General features: G+C 42.1%; 1 protein-coding gene across 4 annotated transcripts in view; it reads left to right on the forward strand.

Annotated features, from left to right (window-relative positions):
• Positions 1-8188, forward strand: part of HDAC7 (histone deacetylase 7) — a 229010-nt gene that overhangs the window by 25511 nt on the left and 195311 nt on the right. The window lies entirely within an intron of this gene.

Consider the following 8188-nt stretch of genomic DNA (forward strand, 5'->3'; position numbering starts at 1 on the left):
TTAACCAACATATTAAACCTTCTATATGACACAGTAACATACTATACTGTATGTTCTTACTGCCCTTGTTAATCAAGGTCAGTCTTTGTTTTACAAATCCAAGCATCAGTAAACAGACACCACTGTTTTTTCTTTACTTAGCAGATGGTTAGTTAATGTAAAATCTTTAGGTCAAGATGGGAAATCAAAGCATTTTCCAGATGTTCCATCAGCTCCAGCCAACAGAGTCAGTAGCCATGGATGATGGGGATAATAACCTAAGTATAATGAAGTTTAATCTAGTTTAATGAAGAGAAGGACAAGGGGTGACATGATAGCAATGTTCCAATATCTCAGGGATTGCCATAATGAAGAGGGAGTTAAGCTATTCTCCAAAGCGCCTGAAGGCAGGACAAGAAGCAATGGATGGAAACTAATCAAGGAGAGAAGCAACCTAGAACTAAGGAGAAACTTCCTGACAAATTTCCTGACAATTAGAACAATTAATCAGTGGAACAACCTGCCTCCAGAAGTTGTGAATGCTCCAACACTGGAAATGTTCAAGAAAAGATTGTCTGAAATGGTATAGGGCTTCCTGCCTGAGCAAGAGGTTGGACTAGGAGACCTCCAACATCCCATCTAACTATTATTATTATTATTATTATTATTATTATTATTATTATTATCATCATCATCATCATCATCATCATCATCATCATCTGGATGATGTGAATGTTCTCTTATCTGGGTGCAAGTTGGCCTGGATATTTTCCATAAGATATTTCTGATCATTCTCCTACTTATTGTCCCTCCAGCAGCACAACCAGGGAAAGTCCTTTTAGAGTAGACTGTTTTATCTAGGGTCAATCCTCTTGCCTATAATAAAAAGGTTAGGTTGGGGTAGTCTGGAGATTTCACCAGCAGCAAATGATGATTAGACTATTTTGCTTTTATTTCAAAGGGAAGATTTACTGCCTCTCTCTTTCTCTTTCTCTCTCTCTCCCCCCCCCCCCATTATATCTGGGAAGGATGTGTTCTGTTCTATCCAAGCACCTCAGATAGTGAGAAGTTGACCAAGGACACTAGCTGAAGTATTGAGTTGTAGAGATTTCAAGCAGAAGGTTTTCTGCAGATAAAATGATGCACAATTCATTTGAGCTACTTCTCTGAGACCTTGATCTGCCACCTCTAAGTGCTTTGTAGACATCTTGTGAGCAACACAGTAAAAGGAAGGAAAACTTCTTGTGATTCCAACTTCCAACACAGGTTGAACAAAAATCAACTCCTTTGAAATGTGGGGGTTTCTCGGTAAGAAAACCTACAATCAACTTGTCAACTAGCTGAACTAAACTCAGGAATTGTATCCCTACATTTCATTAGCCATAAGCAGAAAGTCTTTGTTAGGGCAGAACCGCTGTGGAGAATGCAGGTGAGGATTCGGAATCAGAACCACTTCCAGTGCATTTCAGTATCATTTTGAACTCAAATTTATTGATTTGGATTTGCTGTGTGGAGTTTTGGAAGAGAATGCAGAATTGTAGATGATCCCAATATATTCTAAATGGTCATCTGGAAATTCAAAGCATTCCAGGGACTGTTCATTGTCATGAGCTTTATGGCATTTCCCTGCCAGTAAAGTTTAACATTAACGGGAAGAAAAAGACTTGTGGTCCCAACAAATACCACTCTTTTTAACCCAGTTACCTCTTTAAAACCTTTAAAACCCTTTAAAATTAAGGGTTAACTTGGATAACACGCTCACATTTCCATGAGTGGCACAGGATCTACAGATTATAGCATCGTAAAAAAAAATTATCAGCTGGCTTTTACAGCATGCTTTCCTTCTCAGTGTCAGATTAAAATAAACCAGTTATTTAGGCATAAATTAGGCAGCATTCCTCAGAGTTTATTGGAAGCCCCCCCCCATCCCTAGCATTCCTCCCCTCCCCTGACTCAAGTCCCATTGACATCCATAGAAGCTCCCAGCATGTGGGATATTTTTCAAGAAAGTTCTGGCAAGGAGGTTGGAAAGGCAGCAGAGCCAGCCCCAGACATGTTGTTATCAGTTAAGGCAAAGGAAAAGATGGCATCCTTGTCCAAAAACGGGAGGGGAGTCCTGGTGTGTATCTCAGTACAGTGAGCAGCAGCTTTACCCACTGCAGCTGAGGTCCACAAGTGGGCTTGGGATGCAGGGAAGCTATCTCTACTCTTAGGCATCTGCCACCTTAGGTGCTGCCTTCTTCTGCCTAACGGCAGGGCTACCTTGGCTAAGTGTCGACCCTCCAAGGTAGACTAAACTTAGAAACCAAAAGACACGCAAGCTAATACTATTTTTAGTATAAGTTTATGGAAACAGACTCGTATAAGCTTGAATGGGCTTCCCCTCTTCCTCTTTTTATCTTCATGAGGACTAGAGACAGTCATATCTGAGGGGTTTTCTCAAGTTCACACTTCTTTCCTGGACCCATATTTCTTTTATCTGACCACTGCCTTGGTTGCAGCTCTCCCTCCTGTTCCCTTCTGCCAGTTCCATTGAGAAACTGAAATGGTAAATAGACTTGGGAATCCAGTGCTGCTCAGAGAGTCCCCGTTTTCTTGCCTGGTGATAGAAGCAAGTCACTTACAAACCTAGCAGTTGCATTCTTGCAAAGATACTGAATTTGGTTATTTTAATCCTTGGTAAATGTTTGTGTATTTATAAACCTAGAGCAGGAGTAGGCAACCTTGGCTCTTTTATGACTCGTGGACTTCAACTCCCAGAATTCCTGAGCCAGCCATGCTGAGGGGAAAGGGAGAGTTTCCAAGCTGAGCCATGCTGGCTCAGGAATTCTGGAAGTTGAAATCCACAAGTCATAAAAGAGCCAAGGTTGCCTACCCCTGACTTAGAGCAATAACTGTAATCAGTGAACCCCCAAAGCCAGTCAATTCCATAACCAAGTTAAGCGAGTGAACATGACCAAAGTTATGCTTTAAATATCCTTGAGGAAAATGCAGGAGCTCTTATGTGGAACAGTGCTGAGGCTCCAAAGACTTGGGATAATGGGATACTCCTATCTGGCTGCAGCTTTACCTTCACCACCCATCCTGTTCCACTTTGCTTGCAGTTCTCCTGGGAATCAGAAGACCGTGCCAGCTGTAGCTGGGAGACTGGCAGGTTCCCAAGAGAGGGCAGAGAAGGTAACTAGCTTGTATTCTTCAGCAGAAGGCACACCATAGCGTGGGCGTTTGAGGGTTAAAAATAGACACCAGATCTTTTAATTTCTTTTTTTCCTGTTAGCAAATGTGGAGGAGGGAAAATAGAGTGCTGTTTATCAGCCCCGGCAGTTCCCCCCAGAGACACAGAAATTAGTCAGATCAGCGGAGAGCATAATTGTGTGCTTGCGTACGTGTTGTGTTTCAGTCTTGGGACACAGTGGTACTATAGTCATTTTGTTATGAGCCAGGCTTATGGGAGCCTAAAAATATTTTTTAAGGGTCATAATGTGCCAGAGTCTTCTTGTCCCCCTTCCCCTGGGCAAGGTATATTGATAGCTCATGCTGGGGTAGAGCTCCTATGTATTTCAGTGGGTCTGTGAGAGAAGACCATGCCCTGTGAATAAGGTGACCAGATGGAAAGGCACACAGGAGCCCTTGTCCTTTTCACTGATGGGTAGAAGAGAAACAGTCCCACTTCAGAATGCTTCTAAAAAGGTCCAGGAGCCTCATCTAATTTTGCATCTGATAATAATAATAATAATAATAATAATAATAATAATAATAATAATAATAGTAGTAGTAGTAGTAGTAGTAGTAGTAGTAGTAGTAGTAGTAGTAGTAAAGTTGGGAGGGACCTTGGAGGTCATCTAGTCCACCCCCCTGCTCAGGCAGGAAACCCTACACCATTTCGGACAAATGGCTGTCCAGTCTCTTCTTAAAAACTTCCAGTGTTGGAGCATTTACTGCTTCTGGAGGCAGGCTGTTCCACTGATTAATTGTTCTCACTGTCAGGAAGTTTCTCCTTAGTTCTAGTTTGCTTCTCTCCTTGATTAGTTTCCACCCGTTGCTTCTTGTCCTGCCTTCAGGTGCTTTGGAAAATAGCTTAATTCCCTCTTCTTTATGGCAGCCCCTGAGATATTGGAATACTGCTATCATGTCCCCCCTTGTCCTTCTCTTCGTTAAACTAGACATACCAATTCTAGCAACCGTTCCTTATATGTTTTAGCCTCCAGTCCCCTAATCATCTTTGTTGCTCTTCTCTGTACTCTTTCTAGAGTCTCAACATCTTTTTTACATCGTGGTGACCAAAACTGGATGCAGTATTCCAAGTGTGGCCTTACCAAGGCATTGAAGAGTGGTATTAATACTTCACGTGATCTTGATTCTATCCCTCTGTTAATGCAGCCTAGCACTGTGTTGGCCTTTTTGGCAGCTGCAGCACACTGCTGGCTCATATTTAAGTGATTGTCTACTAGGACTCCGAGGTCCCTCTCACAGTTACTACTATTGAGCATGGTGCCACCTATGCTGTACTTGTGCATTTGGTTTTTCTTGCCTAAATGTAGAACCTTGCTTTTTTCACCATTGAATTGCATTTTGTTAGTTAGTGCCCAGTGTTCAAGTCTGTCCAGATCCTTCTGTATCTGAAGCCTGTCTTCTGGAGTGTTGGCTATTCCTGCCAGCTTGGTGTCATCTGCAAATTTGATGAGTTCCCCATCTATCCCTTCATCCAAATCGTTGATGAAGATGTTGTAGAGTACTGGGCCCAGAACAGAGCCCTGGGGCACCCCACTACACACTTCCCTCCATAGAGATGCAGTTCCATTGAGGACCACTCGCTGAGTACGGCCGGTCAGCCAGCTACGGATCCATCTGGTGGTGGTTCTGTCTACCCCACATTTTTCTATCTTGTCAAGTAGTAGGTTGTGATCTACTTTATCAAATGCCTTACTGAAGTCCAAGTAAATTATGTCCACAGCATTCCTCTGATCCACTAATTTTGTCACTTGGTCAGAGAATGCAATAAGATTTGTCTGGCATGATCTATTTTTGACAAACCCATGTTGGCTTTTAGTAATGACTTTGTTTGCCTCTAGGTGTTCGTTGATTCGTTGTTTGATTATCTTTTCCAGGATCTTCCCAGGTATTGAGGTCAGGCTGATAGGTCTGTAATTTCCTGGATCCATTTTTTTTTCCTTTTTTGAGGATGGGAACTACATCAGCTTTTTTCCAGTCCTCTGGTAGTTCCCCTGTGTTCCAGGATCTTTGAAAAATATAGTTCAGTGGCTCCGATATCACATCTGCCAGTTCCTTGAGAACTCTGGGGTGTAATCCATCTGGTCCTGAGCAAGTTATCAGGACCAGTTTGCTTACCCTGCCCTTTTAAATCACCTAGTGCTATAAATCCCACCACTGTTTTTTACCCCTTCCTCTGAAATTAACAATGAACCTTACACAGCATGGGTCCCCAACCTCTGGTCCGCAGCCCAGTGCCAAGTCATGGCCTGTTCGGAACCAGGGCGCAGAAGTGGTGAACGTGAGTGCATACGTGCGTGAAACTGCATTTGTAAAGTCAGTGCACGCAACCATCCCCCTCTCTGCCATCCCCCTGCCAGTCCACTGTGCTAGAAAGGTTGGGGACCACTGTGTAAGATTATTTTGTGAACATTGAGGACTACAACTCATGGCAGCTTTGCCAACATAACCAGTGGAGAGAGATGGAGAGTATTTATAATTCAGCAACATCTGTGAAATCTCAGGTTCTCTGCCTTCATTTAAACCAGTGTTTCCCGATCATGGTAATTTGTAGATGTGTGGACTTTAAGACCCAGAATTCTCAGAAACAATTATTTTGTTGAGGAATTCTGGGATTGTTCAGGGCTGAGAAACTTTTATCTACACTGGCAAGAATCAGGGAAAATAGCCCTTGTGTGTTCAAAGGCATCGAGTGATTTCACGTCATCCTAAACCATGCTTTGTTTCAATCATGGTTTCTGCAATAAGCCACAATTGGTATGTTCCAACTTACATGATTTTCTAAACAGAAAACAGGTTCCTCCCTCTGATATAGTCAGACATTGATCTGCTCTTAATAGGCAGACTGTGAGAACATACACTCGATGGATGCTTTTCTGGATCTTGTTCGCCTATAGGAAACCCATATGATTTAAAACAAAATTAGGCCAGTATGTCCCAGTCATTTTCTTCCAGGTCTCCAGAGTGTCTCCTGCACAGACTGTTGGACAGTATTTGCCCTCTAGCGTGTAAGAAATCCGGTGCTACAACAGTTGCCTGGGCATGTTCTTTCCTTAGCCTCTTTCTCTCTTTTACTGCAGTAAAGAGGCTTCCTGTTTCACTCAACAGGCCCACCGAAAAGGCCTCTCTCTGTGTTTGTTTGCAACAACTGAATGAGGCTGTTAGTAATTAAAGTACATGGACTTCCCAGAAAGTGGCTTAGACCGGATATCCTTCATCAAAATACCCTAGGCACCACTGCCTAAAAATAACTCCGGCAGAACAAAAACTAAACAAACATGAATGAGAAGAATCTCCCAGAGCTAAGCTGTACAAACTAACTTCCTGGGGCAGGGTGTGGCATAGAGGGTTCTGCTGGCCCAAGAACAGAAGCGAATTAAAGAAAGGCAGCATGACTTTGAAGGAGCTTCCCCCTGCAAAAAGCATGGGATGCCCCTTTGAGCCTTGTTTTGAGGAACCCCCAAGGTTCCCTAGAAAATAGTTTGAGAACTGCTGATCTGTACATGGCATGTGTCTTTTCATTTGGATAATTAGAAAAAACTTTCAGAAATCTACATGATCACTAGATGGCAGCAAAGAGGTTTTCCATTTCACTTTGTTGCCATCTAATGGTTGTCCAGATTTTTGCAGTCCAGATCTAGGAGGCTTAACCTTAATCATTTCTCTGTACAAGTTGTCCTTGTTTAGCAACCTTAAATGGGACTGGCAACTTGGTCATTAAATGAAGCTCTGATTGTGCTTATAATCTCACTTCTGTTTTCCTTTCCTTTACAGACTTGTGAAGAAAAATGTGAAGATTGGTTGTAAAGTTACTTTTCATCATTTTTGTAACTGATTGGTTGCTAAATGAGGACTTCCTGTATTGTGTACAAATGAGAGCCAAAGCAGAAACTCAGATCTGAATTAGGATCCTAGAGAGCATGATAGGAGAATGTTAGCTCTTATAACCAAAATCACCACATGTACATCACCCTGCTTCATGCAGTGTGGTGGTGGTGGTGGTGTGTGTGTGTGGGGGGGAAATCCATTTATTAAAATGAGAGTTTTTCTTGCAGTGCAGATACTAGAGGCAAGATGAGAACTCATTTAGATCAGGTGTGGAACCATGAACAGAGTGTTAAAGCTTTGCCATCTGGAGTAGGTCCCTTGTGTCTACTATTGCTTACAGACAGGGCTTTTGCTTAGATGTTATAAAGTTACAGTACTGTATGTAATAACCATTTTCCTCTTCATCTTTTTTTTTTTCATTTTTGAATTGGATGCTGAATCACACTGTTTTTTAAATCAGGACCCAAACCTGATTTTGTGGTTGGTACACATTTTGATCCATGTTTCTGTGTGCCTGACAATTACTGATAGCCTCGATTGTGAATTATGACAGTGAAAAACTATTCTATCCTATTACTGCATTAAGGAAGAATATTTCTGTTATCGTGGATCAGTCACCAGATTGCACTGAGATGCCAAGGTCTTTCTTGATCCCTTTACATCGATTAACGTATGAATTGCCATGGTGGAGCATGAAATACTAATGCTTTCTGCACCTGACCTTGATGCTACCAGCATTAGTTATACAACAGGTTGGGAACGGTGGGTAAGAGAGAAATTACCTTGGAGAAATCACCAGCAAAATGAATGGAGACAGACAAGTTGCCAGAAGCAGAAAAAAAGGGCAGGATGAGAATTTTCACCCAGGAAATTTGCTTTTGTGTACAATTATTAATGCAGGATCTCTGTTCTTTGCATCCTTGGAAAGACAAAATTAGGGAAGGAATTCGAATACTTTTTTCGTTTTCTTTCTTTGGTGTACTTGGGATGAATAACCAATGCACATACTGACCCAGACACCTGAGTACAGTCAAAAGTGGTTCAGGCCTTGTTTTTGTACATATTCTCCCCATGTAGGTCAAACAATCCTTGTGAATAACAATGTGTTCTGCATACATCTACTAAAATGTTCCACCTACTTCAAAAGGGC

The sequence above is a fragment of the Crotalus tigris genome, unplaced genomic scaffold (genome assembly GCF_016545835.1).
Source record: "Crotalus tigris isolate CLP2741 ecotype Arizona unplaced genomic scaffold, ASM1654583v1 scf7180000018445.1570621, whole genome shotgun sequence".
In the NCBI taxonomy this organism is placed as follows: Eukaryota; Metazoa; Chordata; class Lepidosauria; order Squamata; family Viperidae; genus Crotalus; species Crotalus tigris.